Here is a 20,873-nt window from a genome sequence, read left to right as displayed (position 1 = left end):
TTCAATGGTTAAAATTCAGCAATACGTATCCTCTATTTCATGCACTTAGAAACTGTAGATTGTTTTTGCATCACCAATTTCGACAACAAGCTCCTCACTTTCTGCACAGAACCCATAACGTCAGTGCTCGGCAAGTTCTTGGCAGGATTATGATTGACAGGATATTCATGCATTTGGATGGTCAGGACTGATTAAGGTTTCTTTAACATAGATTTGTCCGTGAGCAGCCGTATCACACTACCCGGATTAACTTCTTTTAAGAGTTGACAAAGAAGATTGACGAAGGTAGAGAGCTAGACCTTAGCAATGTGGACGTCAGCCTGCCTTTTGACAAGGCTTCCGCATGGTAGATTGATGAATAAGTTGTAATCACATTGGAACCAAGGGGGATCTAACAATTGGATGCAAACTTCGCTTTCATGTTGGGGACACAACATAGTGGAATAAGGTTGTATTTCATTTGGAGGCCCGTGATCAGCGATGTGCTGGGTCCACTGCATTTCATCATTCGTGTAAGCCATTTGCATGCACGTGCAGGAGTTATCGAATTCAGTTGAGAAAAGTCACCAAAATAGCTGGTGTAGTGGACAACGAAGAACTATTCCCAATGTATAATTAGCCTTTTCTCAGATGTGCCAAAAGCCGACGGGTTGTAGATGGTATTTAATTTACATAAATGTAAGTTGTTGTATTTTAGGAAAACACACCAGGTCAGGAATTATTTAATGGTACGGCCCTGGGGAGTTTTGCCAGCAACGACATATGGGGGTGCAGGTACATAATTCCTTGAAAGTGGAAACACAGTTATACAGGGTTGTGAAGAAGGAATCTGGCATGTTTCCTTTTACTAATCGGAAGTAGTGATGTCATTTTGCGGACGTACAGGACATTGGTTCAGGTACGTTTATAACATTCCATACGATTCTGGTTGCTCTCTGAAATGAAGGATGTTGTGTTACATGAAAGGGTACCGAAAAGACTCACAATTATGTTGCAGTGATTAGAGAATTTGAGCTACAGGGAGAGACTAAACACTGTCTGAAAAATATTTTTCCCGCATTCTTGGAGGCTAAGGGGCGGTTTTATAGACGTTTGTACAATTATTAAAGTTATGGATAGGGTTACAACAAAAGTTGTGTTACTATGCCCGAGGATTCCACCATTAGATTTCATATGTTTTGGGTGAATGGGGCAAATCTGAAACCGACCATGGTGACAACTTTTTACACAAAGCATGCTGCGTGCATTGAGCAAGGTGCTAGAGGTGAGTACAATTTCAACATTTAAAGACGTTTGGATGAGTGCATAAATAGAAAGGGTTTAGAGGGACACGGGCAAAAGCTGGCAAATGGGACTAGATAACTCCAGGACATCTGGCAAGTGCAAAAAGGTTGGACCGAACTGTCAATTTCCGTGCTGTTTGACTCTATGAATGATTGCACAATTGTTTTTCATTGGGACAAAACTTGACACTATCAGAATATAGAGTCATAGAGCCATAGAGAAATGCAACATGAAAACAGGCCCTTCAGTCCAATGCATCCATGCCAACCAGGTATCGTAAATAAATCTAACCATTTGCCAGCATTTATCCCATATTGCTTGAAACCAGTTCTCTTCATGACCCGATTGAGATGCCTTTCAAATGTTGTAATTACACCATCCTCCACCACTTCCTCTGGCAGATCATTCCATGCATGCAGCACCTCAGAATGAAAATGTTGTTCCTTAGTTTCCTTTGAGATCTTGCCCCTGTCAACTTCAGCCTGCGCCCTCCAGTTTTGGAAACCCCTCTACCGGGACAACACGTTAGCTATTCTTGCTCCTCATGATTTTATCAACATCACGCTCTGAGACTTCAGGACATGTAGAACCAGCCGGTTCAGGTTGTCTCTATCGTTCAAACAATTCATATTGGCAACATTCTTGCAAGTGTTTTCTGATCATTTCAAAGTTTCACAACGTCCTTCGCCTGGCAGGGAGACCAGAATTGTATGCAGTATTCCATATGTGGTCTAATCTAAGTCCTGTACAGCTTAAACATGGCCTCCCAATTTCTTTACTCAATGCACGGACCAATCACAGTGAGCATATGTGACTCCTTCTTCGTCACCATGTTGGCCTAAGACTCGACTTTCAAGGAACTACGAATCTCCATTAAGATCTGTTTGTTCAGCAGCCCTCCCCAGAACCTTACTGCGAAGTGTATAAGTCCTGCCCTTATTTGCGTTTCCAAAATGCTAAACCTCATATGCATCAAAATGGAATTCCATCCCCCAAGTCTTGGCCCTTTGGCCAATTGGACTAGATTATAAAGGTGCAGTCGTATTCTGAGGTAATCTATTTCACTGTTCATACCACACTCATTTTTCGTTGTCATCTGCAAATTTCGGACCCATACTTCCTTATTCACATGCAATTCATTCACGTGAATGATGAAAAAACAGTTGACTTAGCACAGGTCCCTGTGACATGCCACTAGACAAAAGCTTCCAGTCTGAAAAGAAACTCTTCACCATTACCTTCTGTTTTCTATCTTTGAGCCAGTTTATTGTGCAAGTGACTTGTTCTCTCTGTATTCCATGTGATATAACCTCGCTAACTCGTGTACCCTTAGGAACATTGTTGAAAGTCTTGTTAGATTTCACATAGATCACGTCCACCGTCCTGCCCTCGTCATTTCTTTAAAAAAAATCAGTCAAGCTCGGGAGACACGATTTCACACGCACAAAACCATGTTGACTAACGCTAATCAGATCTCCCTTTCCATATAAATTCAGATTTATATGTCCCTCAGGATCCCTTGCAATAACTCGCACACTACTGATGTCAGACTCATTCGTCTATAGTTGAACTGGATTGTCCTTACCTAATTTCTTAAATGTCACAACGTGCGTAACAAACTCCAGTGTGCTGAGAGTTCACCCATGGCTTTTGATGATGCGAACATCTGAGCAAAGGGACCACCAAAAACTTCACTAGCTTCTCATAGAGGTCTCTTGTTTCCCTTTATCCGTTTTAAGATGTTCAGCACCTTCTACTCTGTCATATTGGCATTTTTGAAAATGCCACTATTTATTTCCTCACATTCTCTATCTTCCACACCTCGCTCCACAGTAATCACTGACGCAAAATATTTGTTAAATATATCCCCCGTCTGCAGTGGTTCCACATATAGGGAGCCTGGTTGATCTTTGAGGAGCTCTCTTCTGTCCATTGATACTCTTTTGAGTTCAATGCATTTGTAGATTCCCTTTAGGTTCTCCTTCACCCTTTTTGCTTTCTGCCTGCCCTGACAGTTTATTTTGCTCATGTTTATTTCTCTCCGTTTCCCAAATTAACCAGTCGCAGAATGGACTCTCTTCTCACTAACTCCTGGGTTCCTTCCCCACAACCCGACCCTTACAAGCTTCAATCCTCCTGGCAGCTCGAACAAATCTCCCCACCAGTATATTAATCCCGTTCCAATTTACGTGCAATACATCCTTCTCAAATAGATCACTTCTACCCCCAAAACAGCTTCCAATGACAGACGCCGCCATCCGCTCTATCCTCCTATTCATACTTTCCCTCGCTCGTGGCATTGGGAGGAATTCAAATATCACTTCCCTAGAGAACCTGCCTTTTTCGTTTCTGTCTAACGTCCAATATTCTCTCATCAGAATCCCGTCATTTTCTCTTCGTATATTGTTAGCTCTAATCTGTACAATTACCTCCTATTGTTCCCTTTTCGTTTTGAGAATATTCTGCACCCTCTCCGAAACATGCCTGTTAATTGCTCCAGGGAAGCAAATCACGATTCTGATGTCTCGTTGTTGGCTGCAGAAACGCCCATCTGTGCCTCTGCAGAGAGTCCCCTACCACAATTGATCGCTTGGAACCATGCGTACTTCTCTTTAAAATAAAGCCAGTCTCGATACCAAAAGCGTGGCTTTTCAGTGTTACATCCCCTCAGAGTGCATCACCCCTCAAATTTTCCAAAAGAAATCAGATGCTATATGAGTAGTAGAAGTGATCTACCTATTGGAGAATAAAATTTCCCTGAGTTACTCTGTGTTCAGCGATCTTTTGAGGGGATATTTACAATTTAAAGATAATTACACACGAGAGTGTATTTACTTAATCACTGTCATGGGACTTGATCCTCAGCTGTTATTGTCAAACTCTCGCTGCCCTGAAGAATTGGTTGGTGAGCTGCCTTCCTGGACCATTGTTGCCCTTGGTGTTCAGGGACAACCAGGGTGCTTCAGGGGCGGGTATTGAAGGTTCTCGAAGCATTGATGAAAGAATGGTGATGTAGTTACAAGTCAGGATGGTGTGTGACTTGCAGGCAAACTTTGTCGGGATCAAAGTTCACTTATCTTATATCAACTATACTTAAGAGCAATTATGACAGATCAACTCTTCGTCACATTGAAACAGAGTTTCGAACGCAAATCTGACCACAATTGGCATCTAAAATGCTGTTTCATTTATACCTGCTGAGAGTTGTCCTTTTTTCTCGATGGGCTGAATGTGTTTTATGATCCATATTCTTCAGGCTCGCAGTTTGCAGTGTGATAACAATGATGAACGCAGCACCAGCATATTTAGAAATTCCTCGCTAATTTGTTCACAGTCCCCGGGAACAGAACGAGAAAAGTTTATTTAAATATCGCTGTATGTTAGCAGACTCCTGCAAACAGGCGCTCAAGGCCAGCAAAGTTTGTACAACAAACTTTACTGCCATGGCTCGGATAAGAATCGGATGTGAGTCTGAGAAATTTACAGATGGCGTTAAACTGTCGATCTCCAACGTCATTATCATCAGCATGTATTTGGAAAGGCAAGGACTGATTAGAGATAGTCACCATGGTTTTGTGCGTGGGGAATCATGTCTCACAAAGTTGATTGAGTTTTTTGAGGAAGGAAGAAAGAGATTGATGAGGGAAGAGAGGTAGATCTTATCTGTATGGACTTCAGGAAAATGCTCGACAAGGTTCCCCGTGGAAGACCGATGAGCAAGGTTAGGTCTCACGGAATAAAAGGAGAACAACCTGTTTGGATACAGAATGGCTCAAAGGTATAAGACAGAGGGTGGTGGTGGAGGGAGGTTTTTCAGACTGGAGGCCTGTGACCAGTGGAGTGCCACAAGGATCGATGCTGGGTTCTCTACATTTTGTAATTTGCATAAATGATTTGGATGTGATCATAAAAGGTACAGTTAGTCAGTTTGCAGATGACACCAAAATTAGAGGTGTCGTTGACAGCGAAGAGAGTCGCCTCAGATACCAACAGGATCTTGACCAGATGGGCCAATGGGCTGAGAAGTTGCAGATGGCATTTAAAGCAGAGAAATGCGAGGTGCTGCATTTTGGGGAAGCAAATCTCGGCAGGACTTATACACTTAATGGTAAGGTCCCAGGGAGTGTTGCTGAACAAAGAGACCTTGGAGTGCAGGTTCATACCTCCTTGAAAGTGGAGTCACTGCTATATAGGATAATGAAGAAGGCGTTTAGTATGCTTTCTTTTAATGGTCAGATTATTGAGTACAGGATTTGGGAGGCCATGTTGCGGCCGTACAGGACATTGGTTAGGCCACTGTTAGAGTATTGCGTGCAATTCCGGTCTCCTTTCTATCGGAAGGCTGTTGTGAAACTTGAAAGGGTTCAGAAAAGATTTACAAGGATGTCGCCAGAGTTGGAGAAATTGAGTTATCGGGAGAGGCCGAACAGGCTGGGGCTGCTTGTCCTGGAGCGTCGGAGGTTGAGGTGTGCTTTATGAAGGTTTACAAAATTATGTAGGGCATGGATAGGGTAAGTAGGCAAAATCTTTTCCCTGGGGTCGGGGAGTCGAGAACTAGAGGACATAGGTTTAGGGTAAGAGGGGAAAGATATAAGAGACCTACGGGGCAACTTTTTCACGCAGAGAGTTATACGTGTATGGACTAAGCTCCCAGAGGAAGTGGCGGAGGCTGGTACAATATTTAAGAGGCATTTGGATGGGTATATGAATAGGAAGGTTTGGAGGGATATGGGCTGGGTGCTAATTTGTGTTGGGATATCTGGTCGGAATGGACGGGTTGGACTAAGGGCCTGTTTCCATGCTGTACATCTCTATGACTCTATGACTCTAAGTCAGATCCCAGGATATATGTCTCATTTTCATTTTGATGTTTATTTCGTATTTTCCACAACTTCTGTCCAAATGTCCTGCCCATGGGTTAATAACTGAAGCCAATTATTCGATAGCAGACAGCTTAGTGTGAATATTAAATTTATTTTCTTCAGTAAATGGATAAGCAGATCTCCGGCAGCAAACGTGGTGGCGATCAAAATTGCTACAATTACTTTGTTATTTTGGAATAATTAACAATAATCATCTAATCAGTGAAGAAAATGCATGATTCCCAACTGGGAAAGTGGCAGATATGATAACGCTATGCTAGAGTTCAGACCTGAGAGAGAGAAGGGGACAGAGACAGGAGGGGGGACAGAGAGACAGGTGGGGACAGAGAGAGAGAGGGGGACAGAGAGGGGGGGGAGACAGACAGAGAGGGACACAGAGAGAGGGGGACAGAGATAGAGGGGGACAGAGTGAGAGGGACTGGGGTGACAGAGAGAGAGAGAGGAGGACAGAGAGAGAGGGGGACACGTCAGAATCCACGTCAGCGATTTCACTTTGTTCGGAAGGCAAGCGATGCTTTGTGAGAAGCAAGCAACACATGCTTTGTACTGAGCTAAATTAATCACCAGGTTTTGCATCATAGTGACACATGAACGAGTTCAGCTGCCGTTAATGTCATCCAGGGTTTAACGTCTATCAAGATTAGTTATTTCGTTTCCTTTTTCAAAAGAGGATGGCATTCAATGTTCTGGAGAGGTAGCTGATCCAGGGCTCCAGTGACACATTAAAAAGTGGTTTCTGTGATTTTATTGTGATCCAAGAACTTGCAACAAAAACTGGATTGCAAGATGTTGAACGCGCTCGGTCTTGTTTGTCCTTGGAGCGCTGAAGCCGGGCAGAGACCTTTTAGACGTTGATCAAACCATGCACAACACAGATATGGTGAATAGGCAAGGTCCTTTTCTTTCAAGTTATGGGAGTACAAAGCTGAAGGGCATAGATTTAAAGTGAAAAAGGAAAGATGTTAAAAGGAGTTGAGGTTCAAACTTTTCACACATAGGGTGGTGCGTACATGGAATGAGAGGGCAGAGGATGTGCTGAAATTGTCATTATTGTAACATTTTAATACCATCTGGATTTGCGCAAGCATAGGAAGGGTTTAGAGAGATAAGTGCCAAACGCAGGCAAACGGCACTACTTCTGTTCAAGATAAATTCTTGGTGCGGATGAGTTGCACAAAGATTCTGTTTCCATGCTGCGTCGCTTCATGACTCCCCAACTGTAATTATAGCCGAGTTTCCACCCATAATCAGAATAGTATCTTTATCGAACATATTGTTTGAACTCTACAGAATAGCTCTTCCCTTCATGCCTTACAAGAATCTAATTAATGATCCCGATTCTTCAGATTTTGGTTTTGCAGTGATAGAGAACAAAGAATGTGATAGGAAGACACTCATCCTAATTTTACTGTTCTTTTGTTCACTATTCCTCTGCAACAGAGGTTCAGAAGAGGATTCAAGCATCCTACTATGATGTATGAATAGTTCCCTCCAACAGGAGTTCAATATCAGCAGCGAATGATGAACACTCTGCACTCCGTCCTTCCAATGTGAACTGACCAGGCTTTGCACAGGCGAAGCAAAATTTCCCTCTTGCATGCAGCAGATATGTAACAGGTTGTATAGCAGGAAGAATGCGACTGCAAATATGCAATCGAAATTAAGTGGATCGGTATCAACATTAGTTTGAAGACAAGTTAACGCAAAATCAGTTTTGAATGTTCATCAAAACTGGAAAGAACTGCAAATGCAGTAGATTAGAGACGAAATTTTAAAAATGCTGGAAAAGCTCAGCATAATTGACAGCATATGCGGGGGAGATATCAGAATTAACGTTACGACTCGAGTGGCCCTTCTTCTGAACGAATTCTCAGGAAGTGCTGCTCGACCCGAAACGTTGAAACTAATTTTCAAATTTAATAGTTTTTGTAACAAAACATTGTTTTTAATTAACTTGGTCACACTAAATATCTAACTGTATGTTTGTGATAATTGTGTGAGAGTCAGTTTACATTATTGCATGTATTAAAGTGTGCCTTCCTATGTGTGTGTGTGTGTATGTGTGTGTGAGAGAGAGTGATCCTTCTCTGCCTGCAATGGGGCACAGCTTTTTTTCACCTGGAGAAGCGTATGATTGAATGGGTTAAATTTAAAATGATTAAAGGTACAATGTCGCCTTCTGCAGGCCTCGCCAAACCCCTACAGGCTTTTCTTTACGGGCTGTGAACCTCTCAGGTTCCGGAATTGTTTCATTGTTCCAATGCAATCTTTTTGAATCCGAGCAACAGCTCACTCAACAACCAAACTGACCGCCGTGTAACCTCACACAGAGCAAAATTATAAAAGGCATTTTGGTTTTACTGGACAACAAGGAAATTTCTTTATTGAAATTTGAAGTTATTTCACACCCTTCATGAAAAGCTCAATTTTGTGAATGGAATATGTAATGAAATGAAGGATACAATAATCATATGAAAGCTCTATTTTCACTAAATCTCACATAAAGTTAAAACTATATATTTTGACCTGTATTAACGTTTAATAGAAGCATAGAAACATAGATCACTGGAGCAGGAAGAGGTCATTCGGACTTCGAGCCTGCTCCACCATTCATCATGATCATGGCGAATCACCCAACTCAAGAGTCTAATTCTGCTTTCTCCCCATAACCTTTGATCCCATTTGCCCCAACTGCTGTAACTAACCGCCTTTTGAATAAACTCATTGTTTTGGCATCAACTACTTGCTGTGATAATGAATCCCAGAGGCTCATGCCTCTTTGGATGAAGGTGTATGCCCTCATCTCCGTCCTAAATTGTTCACTCCAAATCTTCAGAACGTGACGCAGGATTCTCTACACAACCATCATCAAAACCCTCCTCCCTGTAACTAATTTATCGAGTCCTGTTGAAATTTTATGCATCTCTATGAGATTCACCCCATGCCATCGATCAATACGTGATTGCATCTTTGAATATGAAACTTACTAATATTGACGTCATCTCTTACCTTCGCTTTCTGTTTATTTGCACCCAATCTCACGACAGCTATTCCATAGTATAAGAAAGCAAAAGCAGTTAACCCTAAGCTGCATAAACCAACTTCTGTAATTGAGGATAAATACCTGAAGTTTATTGTAATGGACGCCAAAACAGAACATTCAGAAATCCATAACAATTAAGCAGAGTCAACAAGCCTACTTTGAGGGAAATGACGTGCTATCATGCCTGTCAAATATTGAGGAATCCTTGAAGGAGGTAAGTTGAAGAACAGTTGAAAGGAAACGAGACATTGCGATATATTTGCATTTCTAGACGACGTTTGCCAAATGCTGAATCAAATTAGAGTCTGACGTTGTGAAGTTTTATGTGAGAGGACTGGCTGACAAAGATCGCATGTTAAATCAAGCAGTGAAGGTATTATTATTTGCTGAAGGCATCTTCAAATAAAATTAAGCAATGCAAATGAAACAGTATCCCTTGAGAATCAAAACGTTTCAGGAGAAACACGTCAAAAGCAGCCCTCAAAAAGATATTTGATGCCTTTCAAAATTGACACCTCATGCAGTCATATTCGTTTACCACCAGATGCAACACTTGTATCGTTTTAATGACAAGAGCAAACAACGGGGCGAGGGGCTTTAGCACATTAATTCTGTCAACCTCCAGCCAAAATAACTCTCATTGCTCATCGAAATGAATACCGGACAGCACAGGGGAATACACGGATTCACACAGACATGACGCACGAATAAACAAAGCACAGGAAATTGCAACTGAAAACAAAAATGCTGGAGATCACAGCGGGCCAGGTAGCATACAATTACTGAGAGAGCAATCTAATGCTTCGCGTCGAGCTTACTCTTTTTCAGGGCCCGCTGAAGAATCGTCTCGACCAGAAACATTAGAATACTCTCGCTCCATGGATGCTCCCTGATCCGTTGTGATCTTCAGCATGCATTGCTTTCACTACAGATTTCATGATTAGCAGTAATTTGCCTCTAAAAAGAAATGTGAAAGTCATTTAGTGACATATCTAGAATAGAAGAGTGTTGAAAGAGGTGGAGGGCTGATCAGAGACCATAAAAGTAGCTGTTCGCATGGATAGACGGGAGACAGCTGAGTCGTAAAATCAATACTTGGCAGCCGGACATCGTGTCTCGTTTAGATTCAACAGAAATTTCCCACGAAATTTTAAGATAGGAGGAATTTGTTATCTGAATTGATCATAATTAATGAGGACGAAGACTGGACAGATATGAATTGGGCCAGATAAAGCATATGAAAAGATTATGAATAAAAACAGGGTAGAAAGTTTGGGTTCACGGGCAGTCAAGGGGACGATTCGCTTTTATTCTTATCTGGGCGCAGGGTAGTGTCAGAAAACTCAGTACATTGAATCTTCATCCCTTTCAATAAATGGAGCCAGACCACCTCAGTGTCTTCGACGCATCTCGTTCATATTTCTGAATAATTGCTGCATTTAGCAGTGTGAGAGCACCATCTCATCAACAAGAGGTCGAACTCTTAGTGTTTTTGTCTGGATCACTCGACTCTAGACGGCATGGTGGTTCAGTGGTTAGAACTGGTGCCTTACAGCACTCGGGTCGTAGGTTCAATTTCAACCTCGGGTGACCGTCTGTGTGGAGTTTGCACATCTTGCGTGGGTTTGCTCCGGTTTCCTCCCACAGTCCAAAGGTGTGCTCATCAGTGGAATTGACAACGATAAATTGCCCATAGTGTTAGGTGCGCTTGTCAGAGGGAAATGGGTCTGGGTGGGTTCCTCTTCGGAGGGTCAGTGTGGACTGGTTGGACCGAAGGGTCTGTTTCCACCCTGTAAGGAATCTAATTTCTGCAGTAATATAGGATACATGGTAGAAAGATTCACTGCGCTGTGGGCGAGATGAAGACCATCGATATTTGAAGCAGTCATTTTGTTTAACTTGTGCAAATTGACAGAGTGCAATCCTGGTAAATTAACAGATTCCTCTTCACCTCCCCTCCTTCCCCACGCCACAGCCTAACCCCTTTACCCTCCATGCTACATGTCTTCAGTACAGATGTCTGAATTCCCCACCGTTTCTGGATGTACAAGAAAAGGATTGGCGTGCACGCAGAAATCAAGTAAGGTCAGTGCAGGTTTATAGCATTTCTCTCATGAACCAATGACTCAGAATGTACTTGCAACGCAGAATTCATTTCGGTAATACAGATTGAAAGTCTCTCAAAATTGGGGCAATACATGCATTCCCTGGACAAATCATTTATTATTTTTGACTTCAATCACTTAGGTCTAGTCATCGAAATTTGAGAAATATCAGAGAACAATGCATTAAGGTAAAAACGGAAGGAACTGCGGGTGCTGGAAGTCAGAAACAAAGCCATAATTTGATGGAAAAACTCAGCACGACCGGCTGCGTCTCTGGAGTGAAATTGGAGTTAGCATTTCGAGTCCAGTAATCCTTCTTCAGAACTTATAAAGCCAATTCGTACTACAAGTTTGGCTTGCAGATGCAGTCTAACTGTGAAATAGAATCGCCCTTGTTCGTGTTCAGCGTTGTACGTTTCGACATCTTTCCATAGTTTTGTGGTTCTCCCCCCTGCCTCGGACTCAATTGATTGCATTGCTCTATATTAGAGTGCCCTCCAGTGCACACAAACTGATACTCTCAATGTGGGTTTTTGGACAGGATCCGCTACATCTCTGCATCAGTGTGTGCTGCAGGGCACACAGATACACGGCTCTGTTAGAGATAAGGATATTGCGGATTGACAGTTCAGCGATCTTGCCAGTTTTATTTGAAGAAAATCGATCGCTGACGCCAGTGTTTCTGCGCACATTCAAACCAATAAACATGAAATCTGGAGGCTGCATGGTGCGATGACTGTACCAGTATGCAAAAGGGTTCGAATCACTTGTCTTCAAGTTGTAGATTAGGACGATATCCGTTCCCTCTACAAACGTCATTTCAGCAAACGCTTGTTCCACTGTATCCTGCTGGCTCTATTCTAACATGTGAAACGAAATAAGAATATTAATTAACATCGGCTTCTTATTGATCAACATAATCATCACCGTGACATCAACAAATAACAACATTCAGTTTGTAAGAATCAGCCGTTTTCTGTGAAGGAGATACTTACTGAGAATAGATGCGATGGTGAGGAACTGTCGAACATAGAACAGTACAGTCCAGAACAGGCCCTTCAGCCCACGATGTTGTGCTGATCACCAATCCTCATATATGCACCCTCAAAATTCTGTGACCATATGCATGTCCAGTTGTCTCTTAAATGTCCCCAACGACCCTGCCTCCACAACTGCTGCTGGCAACGCATTCCATGCTCTCACAACTCTCTGTGTAAAGAAACCTCCAGTGACATCCCCACTGTACTTTCCTCCAACCAGCATAAATCTATGACCCCTCGTGTTAGTCATTTCTGCCCGAGGAAATAGTCTCTGGTTATTGACTCTATCAATGGCTCTCATTATCTTGGACACCTCAATTAGGTCCCCTCTCCTTCTCCTTTTAACCAATGAAAAATGTCCGAGCTCAGTCTACCTCTCTTCATAAGATAAGCCCTCCAGTCCAGGCAGGATCTTGGTAAACCACCTCTGAACCCTCTCCAAAGCATCCACATCTTTCCTCCAATAGTGCAACTAGAACTGGACGCAGTATTCCAAGTGCAGTTTAACCAAAGTTTTATAGAGCAGCATCAAGATCTCACGACTCTTAAACTCAATCCGCCTGTTAATGAAAGCTAAAACACCATATGATTTCTTAACAACCATGTCCACCTGGGTGGCCATTTTCACGTGCACCCCAAGATCCCTCCGTTCCTCCACACTACCAAGAATCCTTTCCTTAATCCTGTACTCAGCTTTCAAATTCGACCTCGCAAAATGCATCACCTCGCATTTATCCAGGTTGAACTCCATCTGCCACCTCTCAGCCCATCTCTGCATCCTGTCAAAGTCCCGCTGCAGCCTACAACAGCCCGCTATACTGTCAACGACAGCTCCAACCTTTGTGTCGTCTGCAAACGTGCTGACTCATCCTTCAATCCCCTCATCCAAGTCATTAATAAAAACTACAAAGAGAAGAGACCCAAGGACAGACGCCTGTGGAACACCACTAACCCAGACTTCCAGGCAGAATATTTTCCTTTTACGACAACTCGCTGTCTTCAATTGGCCAGCCAATTCTGTATCCAGACAGCTAAGTTCCCCTGTATTCCATTCCTCCTAACCTTCGGAATGAACCTACCATGGGGAAACTTATCAAATACCTTGCTGAAGTCCATATACACCACATCCACAGGTCGACCCACATCAACTCTTCTGGTCACATCCTCAAAGACCTTGATAAGGTTTGTGAGGCATGACCTGGCCCTCACAAAGCCGTGTTGACTGCATTTAATCAAGCCATGCTCTTTCAGATGGTCATAAATCCTATCCCTCAGAATCCTTTCTACCACCTTGCAGACGACAGACGTGAGACTTACTGGTCTGTAATTGCCGGGGATTTCCCTATTTCCTTTCTTGAAGAGAGGAATTACATTTGCCTCTCTCCCGTCCTCAGGTACGACTCCAGTGGAGAGCGAGGATGAAAAGATCTTTGCAAGTGGCGCAGCAATTGTATTTGTCGTTTCCCAAAGCAGCCGAGGTCAAATCTGGTCCGGGCCTGGCGACTTGTCAATCTTAATGTTTGACAAAATGTTTAGCACATCAACTTCCTCTGTCTCTATCCATTCCAGCATGCACACCTGCTCTTCAAAGGTTTCATTCACTACAAGGTTCGTTTCTTTCGCAAAGTCAGGAACAAAAAATTCATTTAGGCCTTCCCCTACCTCCTCAGACTTCACGCACAAATTCCCTCTGCTCTCCCTGGTATTATAATATTCTCTTATTCCTCACATAAGTGTAAAATGCCTTTGTGTTCTCCCTACTCCGTTCTGCCAAGCCTTTCCCGTGCCCCCTCCTGGCTCTCCTCAGACTATTTTGGAGCTCCTTCCTCGCCTGCCTGTAGTCCCCCAGACCTGAGTTTGACCCTAGCTTCCTCCACCTTACAAAAGCTACGTTTTTCCTTTTGACGAGATGCTCCACCACTCTCATCATCCAAGGTTCCTTTATCTTACCACTTTTTTTCTGTCTCAGAGGGACATATTTATTCATTACTTGCAACAACTGTTCCTTAAACAGTCTCCACATGTTTGTAGTAACAGTAGCATGTATGAGACATTTCTCCATAATTTTTGCCGACACTGTAACTCGAACGGAGTAGAAATGCAGATCCTTGCCCAACTGCTTTGCTAATCCAATTAATAACATAGATGATGCAGTGGCAGCAATCTCTCCAAAAGGACAAATGAGATAGATTTAATAGGAGTAGACAATAGACAATAGGTGTAGGAGTAGGCCGTTCTTCCCTTCAAGCCTGCACTACCATTCAATAAGATCATGGCTGATCATCCTTAATCAGTATCCTGTTCCGACCTTATCTCCATTACCCTTGATTCCACTATCCTTGAGAGCTCTATCCAACTCTTTCTTAAATGAATCCAGAGACTGGGCCTCCACTGCCGTCTGGAGCAGTACATTCCACACAGCCACCACTCTCTGGGTGAAGATGTTTCTCCTCATCTCTGTCCTAAAGGTTCTACCCCGTATTTTTAAACTGTGTCCTCTGGTTCGGCACTCACCCATCTGCAGAAACATGTTTCCTGCCTCCAGAGTGTCCAATCCTTTAATAATCTTATATGTCTCAATCATATCCCCTCTCAGTGTTCTACATTCAAGGGTATACAAGTCCAGTCGCTCAAGTATTTCAGCGTAAGGCAATACCGCCATTCTAGGAATTGAAGTCGTGAACCTCCGCTGCACGAGTGGGTGGGGGCGGGAAGTAAGAGCCGGAAATGGAAGCTTTGGGCGGGGATACGATCGATTCTAAAATTGACAATATGTGCAGTAACTCTCAGTTGCAGTGGGAGCTGAGAGAGAAAAAAAACAGTGACGGTTGTATCTCCGGCCTGTGATTTGTTTTTAATACATGGAAATTTTTACATACCGTTGTTAAATACTCTGTATCTTTCGTAATAGCAGCAAGCATTTGTACTTTATCCGCAAGTAAGTTCAAACAGGATAAATAACAATTCCAAATATCATAGAGTTTACGACAGTCCTGGTTTGAGGAATGGTAAACGATGCAGGACACTGCATGAGATAATATAATCTCTGGTCGATCAGCTGTTCTTTATTCACCCATGGATGTTTTCAAGAATTGTGCATCCTCCTTATCCGTGGGTCTGGTATCCGTGGTTTCACTTACCTGCAGTTTATCGCTTCCCAAATATATTACAGGGAAACTTCCCGAAACAGGGAACACGGAGCTGTCAGGACGGTCCATTTCCCCTTCAATTCAATGGGTTCAATACGATTCAAACTCTCAGGTTCGTGTGGTCGGTCTTGGAACATATCCCCCGTGGATACGGGGGCCACTACTGTATAAAACTTTTAAATTGGGGGAAAAAATGTCGTATCATTTGAATTTTAAAATGATAAATTTTCTTTGATGATTTTAATGCGCAAATCGTAAATCATGAAAAACACATGAAAAAAATTATATTTAATATGTACATTGGAATGGCGGGTAATGATGTCATAGTGATATTAAGGCATCAGTAATTTAGAGAGTCAGGCAAATGTTCTGCAGACAGGTCGACTAATAGAATGTAAATTCCGTAAAGAAATGATCTGTAATTAGCTAGTCCCTGTAAACATACACCTGAAACAGTGATCGATTGGTGCGCAAACAAAAAAACAGCAAAACTTTGATATTCTTTCAGGAAAGAATGATGTCTTCGTTACCTAGTCCGGCAGACATGAGGAAAACCAATGTGATTGACGCTTGAGTGGCTTCCAAAGTCTTTTGAACTGGACCCAGTTCAAGGGCAATTAAGGAAAGGCAACAAATGCTGTTTTGTTTCCCCAGGGGCACATACATCTCATGACAGGATAAAAAGAAGTCACATATTGCAGGAATACATATTTTCATGATGACCACCTATCAAGTTAACATTTAAAATTAACCATTGATCGTAATGGTCTGGTACCCAGAACGCATCACGATTGTTCTTTTAGGACATTACGCTTTTCATCTTTCTTCAGCATTCTCTTATCTTGCCTTAAAATCATTCTCTTTCACTCTCTTCACATTCCGCATTCTTGGATTTTTTTAACATGTACGGGTGATTTTAACATTGAGAGGTGTTCACTGAGATTATTGTAATTTTATGGATATGCCTTATCTGGCAGGCTGTAAATACAGGTGATCCACATGTTTAAAAAATGCTCAATGGGTGTTTTATTTTTCAAATCAATTATGTACATGTGTGGTTACCTGCAGAGTATTCTATGCTCAATGAAGATCGAAAGCCTCCAGTGATCCCTAAATAAACAGTATTAGTTGCCTCCCATAATCAGTACAATGATCAGCATGTTGAATGTGAAAAACTTTATATTGCTTCACAGGTATACAATCAAAGCCAGAACACAATCTAATGTGTTTGATATGCTGTTACAAACAGCCCTGCAAATATAGAGCAGCCGTGACCCAGATATCAGTGCCAGATATTGCATGATGTTTTCGCTCTTTTCCAGCACAGTAAGGCTCATTGCCCAGTAATACCCGGCGGTGTCATACAACTGCAGCTTCGAGATTGTCAATCGGTACGAATTTTCTGTCTTCTGGTGGGCATCAGAAGACCTGATCTGAACTAAATCTGCCTCATATGCATCCGTATCAGTTGTGTACCTCTGGAATGTGAACTCGGGTTGTCTGTCTGGGTACTGAAGGTACCAGAAAAATTAAGAAGCAGCGCCGTTGTAGGTGCAGTGACATCTTCTCCCTCTGTATGTGAGAGAGAAGGTTTTCGCTGAGTGACAGAATTCCCATTGCTCATATCTGGAAGACAATTTGAACGAAAATGATTAAATGTTTCACTGATTGAGAAAGTTCAGAATCCGCATTCCCGCAAATGTTGGTACGAACTGGAGCCCAAAGAAATTCTCAATTGGTCATCAGACCTATGTCTGTGTGGTCAATAAAAACGAGCAGGCACCCTCCCGCTTCCTTTCAAGTCCCTAAACATGTTTCACTCTCATGTGTAAGTCTACTTTACATTTCGATTCATCTTTACTATTCTTTTCAACCATTTCTCGTGGCGCTGAGAGGCACGCTTGCCCAAAGCCCTGTCTGAAGAAATTTTGTCTGCATTTCCAGTTAATCGATTTTCGGGCGCCAAGATCTGAAACATCAGTGGGAGAAGCATCCTCTCCAAGTCTGAAGTGCCTATTAACCATTCCAATGATATAATTTAGCCAACTCATCTGTCTTCTCATTCGTGGAGGAAGGAACCATACCCATTAGATTGATTTATGTTTGATGTTATTTTTCCATATTAGTATGAGCGCAGGAATTGCTTTTCATTCCTATTTTCTGTCTCCATTGCTACTTCGGTAAGAAAGAGATCTGAATTGTTGACAATTGTTCAAAAGTAAATCAGGCCAGATTCACGTTTAATCCAAGTATCTTCTTTTTATTTCAAATTAATCTCTCAACCAAGTCAAAGCTATTTAAAACATTAAACTTCTCAACGATAATGAATGCCACAGAGAGCAGAGCGGAAAAAAAGACTCGCACTCTGAAAACTGGATAAACGTAACCAACTTTTTAAATAGCACAGCTATTTATGGAGCACAGCTCCTGTAATTACATGTTGCCATTGCCAGAATGACTACAGAGGGATTCCTTTGCACCAAATCATACGTCATTCAAATTGAGATGTAACTCAGAAACTGGGACACCGCTGACAGCAAAGGACGTGAATGAAAGAAAGGCATGAATCAGTCAATGGATTAAAGTTAAACAACACCCAGTAAAGTCACGTGGTGTGTCAACTCTTTGATTAGTTAGAAAGGGGATAATTTCATCTCATGTGAAGATATGCTTTCTCGGTCCTTTCTCACTTCATCACTGGTTCACATCTGATCATGTCCCCTGTCTTCAGAGCAGCAAGGCCCTGTCTTTGTGATGCAAGAACATGACAGGATCACAGACCTTTATCATAATAAGTCTTAAAAAAGATAAACTGCGTTTTGAAATCTGGTGGAATATTTTCGTCAAGATTGGATTGTTTCTTTGGATCTGTACCTCACAAAATATAACATATATCGAAACAAGTTTGTGCAACACTTTGCTAACACGTTGAAGACAGGCTACAGAATAGCACCTCAAAAGTGAGTAACCCGATTCAAACAAAATCATGCACTCTTTTCGCATATTTATGCTGAATTCTGTTGAAATAGATCGAATGCATGCATGAAAGTAAAGCAAATATGTTGTAATGGCCTGACAGAATCCAGAAGCACCCATAACAGTATATTCGTGTGCTGCATATTTGTGTCTGATGATTAACTGCACAATAACATACACAATAGATGACACTGCAGTGTCCTCCACAGTGCTGATCTCTTTATCAGTGAATAAAACACAGACAGAAAAGCTTTATTTGCCTGTATGCAATGTCATGAGAGGTAAACAGTTCATGATTTTATAGCATAAGACCTGCAAGAGGTAACAAAGCCGCAATCTGATTGCGAAAGCTCCCTTCAGTCCATGCAGCGTGTCAGTCGATCTGAAGGGTAGGGACAAAGTGATGATTTAAACAAACATTTGCATTTTCAATTACTTTTAAGGTAGAGAAGAAACTGTTTTTTTTGCTGCATTTGCGATTGAGTTTCATTGAACCGAATTTTCTTGTTTCTGTTTTGGCTCATAGCAAATGTAACGATGTTATATTTCCAGAAGCATTTCAGTGTCTGAAAAAGATGGCTGATCATTAGGGATGATTGCAGCCATTGTCAGCGGCGTCAAAATATTATCCTTGAAATTTTAGTGGGTCCCTTCCGGGTGCGCTGTTTTCCTCCCACAGTCCAAAAAATATCCAGGTTCGGTGAATTAGCCATGCTAATTTCCCATGGTGTTATGTGCATTAGTCAGAGGGAAATGGGTCTAGGTGGGGTACTCTTTGGAGAGTCGGTTTGGACTATTGGGTCAAATGCCCTGCTTCAACACTGCAGGGAATGTAGTCTAAACAAAGTTGTGTTCAGTTATTTCGAACTCAAAGTAATTCTAACTTAGTTCCTTCTTTGTTTTTTGGACCTCTGTCGATATGCTTCTAGTACCAATTCATAATCACTTTAAATAGGCTGTTTAACCTCTTCATAATTTCTTGACACCTCATCTGACTTTGCAACAAATATTTCACTAGCTCAACCTATCAGTTTAGTCTTAGCTGGCAGTAATCATATATCCTCAGGCAATTCCTTCTGCGTCGCCAATTTTTCAAACGAAATACAGAATACTTCACATCTTTCTCATCAAGCGGTGGCAGAGTTTTGACATATCAATATATATATATCACAAACTTGTCTTTTAATCTCCATCCAGCAACTTGCATTTGCTGACAAATTCGCAACTTCTCAAGGTCAAATTTTGTCTCTTTCTCTGTATTCTTTCTCTCTTTCGCCATTCTTTTCTTCTGTCTCTGTTTGCTCAGCTCAAAACCTTCTCTGTCCCTCTTTCTTCTCTCTCCCTTCATGTTTCTCTTTCCCTCTGTCTTTCCTCTCTTTCTCTTTGTTTATCTTCTAACTCTATTTTCCCCAATTATAATGTACATTTTTCGACCTCGAATGCACTTGTCTGTTTCTCTGACAAATCTAAGTGTTTAAGTAATTCCCTTAAAATGTCAGATTTAATTTTGTCCTTGGTAAAAACTAAATCTAGTTTAACTTCTATTTCTCGAAGTTATGGGCTTTTTTCTTTCCTTATGAACTTTGTTCGTAAATTTAAGGATCATCTTCGAATCCTGGAACCTCTTGAGCAATTCTAATAGCCATTTCTCTCAATTATAATTTAATCAACCACAAGTCAACGAAATTAAACAAGTTGTCACACCTTTATTTCATTTACCGACTAGGGCACGAACTTGCAAGTGCTTAAATATGTTGGAAATCTTCGTACCCCAAATCTATTCAAAAATGTCTAAACGAGTTCAAGTCCCGGACCTGAGACCCCAAATTGTTATGACACGGAGTAAATCCTCCTATTTAATTGAAACCAGCAACACAGAATAGATTTATTACTTGCAGTAATTTGTGAAACTTCGAGAGGCCAATTACAATTTAAAGTAAAAATTAACCACATTATTTCTTAAAGTATAACACCACCCCACCAACCTCCATATACATCGTACCATCCGTTGTCATTTCCGCCAACTCAAAACGGACCCCACCACCAGGGATATATTTCCCTCCCCTCCACTATCAGCCTTCCGAAAATAACACTCCCTCCGTGACTCCCTCGTCAGGCCCACTCCCCCCACCCACCCAACCTCCACTCCCGCACCTTTCCCTGCAACCGCAAGAAATGCAAAACTTGCGCCCACACCTCCCCCCTCACTTCCCCCCAAGGTCCCAAGGGATGCTTCCATATCCGCCACAAATTCACCTGCACCTCCACACACATTATTTACTGTATCCGCTGCACCCAATCTGGCTTCCACTATATTTGAGAGACATGCCGTCTACTTGCAGAACATTTCAGAGAACACCTCTGGGACACCCGGACCAACCGACCCAACCACT

The sequence above is a fragment of the Chiloscyllium punctatum genome, chromosome 36, assembly GCF_047496795.1.
Source record: "Chiloscyllium punctatum isolate Juve2018m chromosome 36, sChiPun1.3, whole genome shotgun sequence".
In the NCBI taxonomy this organism is placed as follows: domain Eukaryota; kingdom Metazoa; phylum Chordata; class Chondrichthyes; order Orectolobiformes; family Hemiscylliidae; genus Chiloscyllium; species Chiloscyllium punctatum.
Note: the sequence above shows the minus strand (reverse complement) of the source record.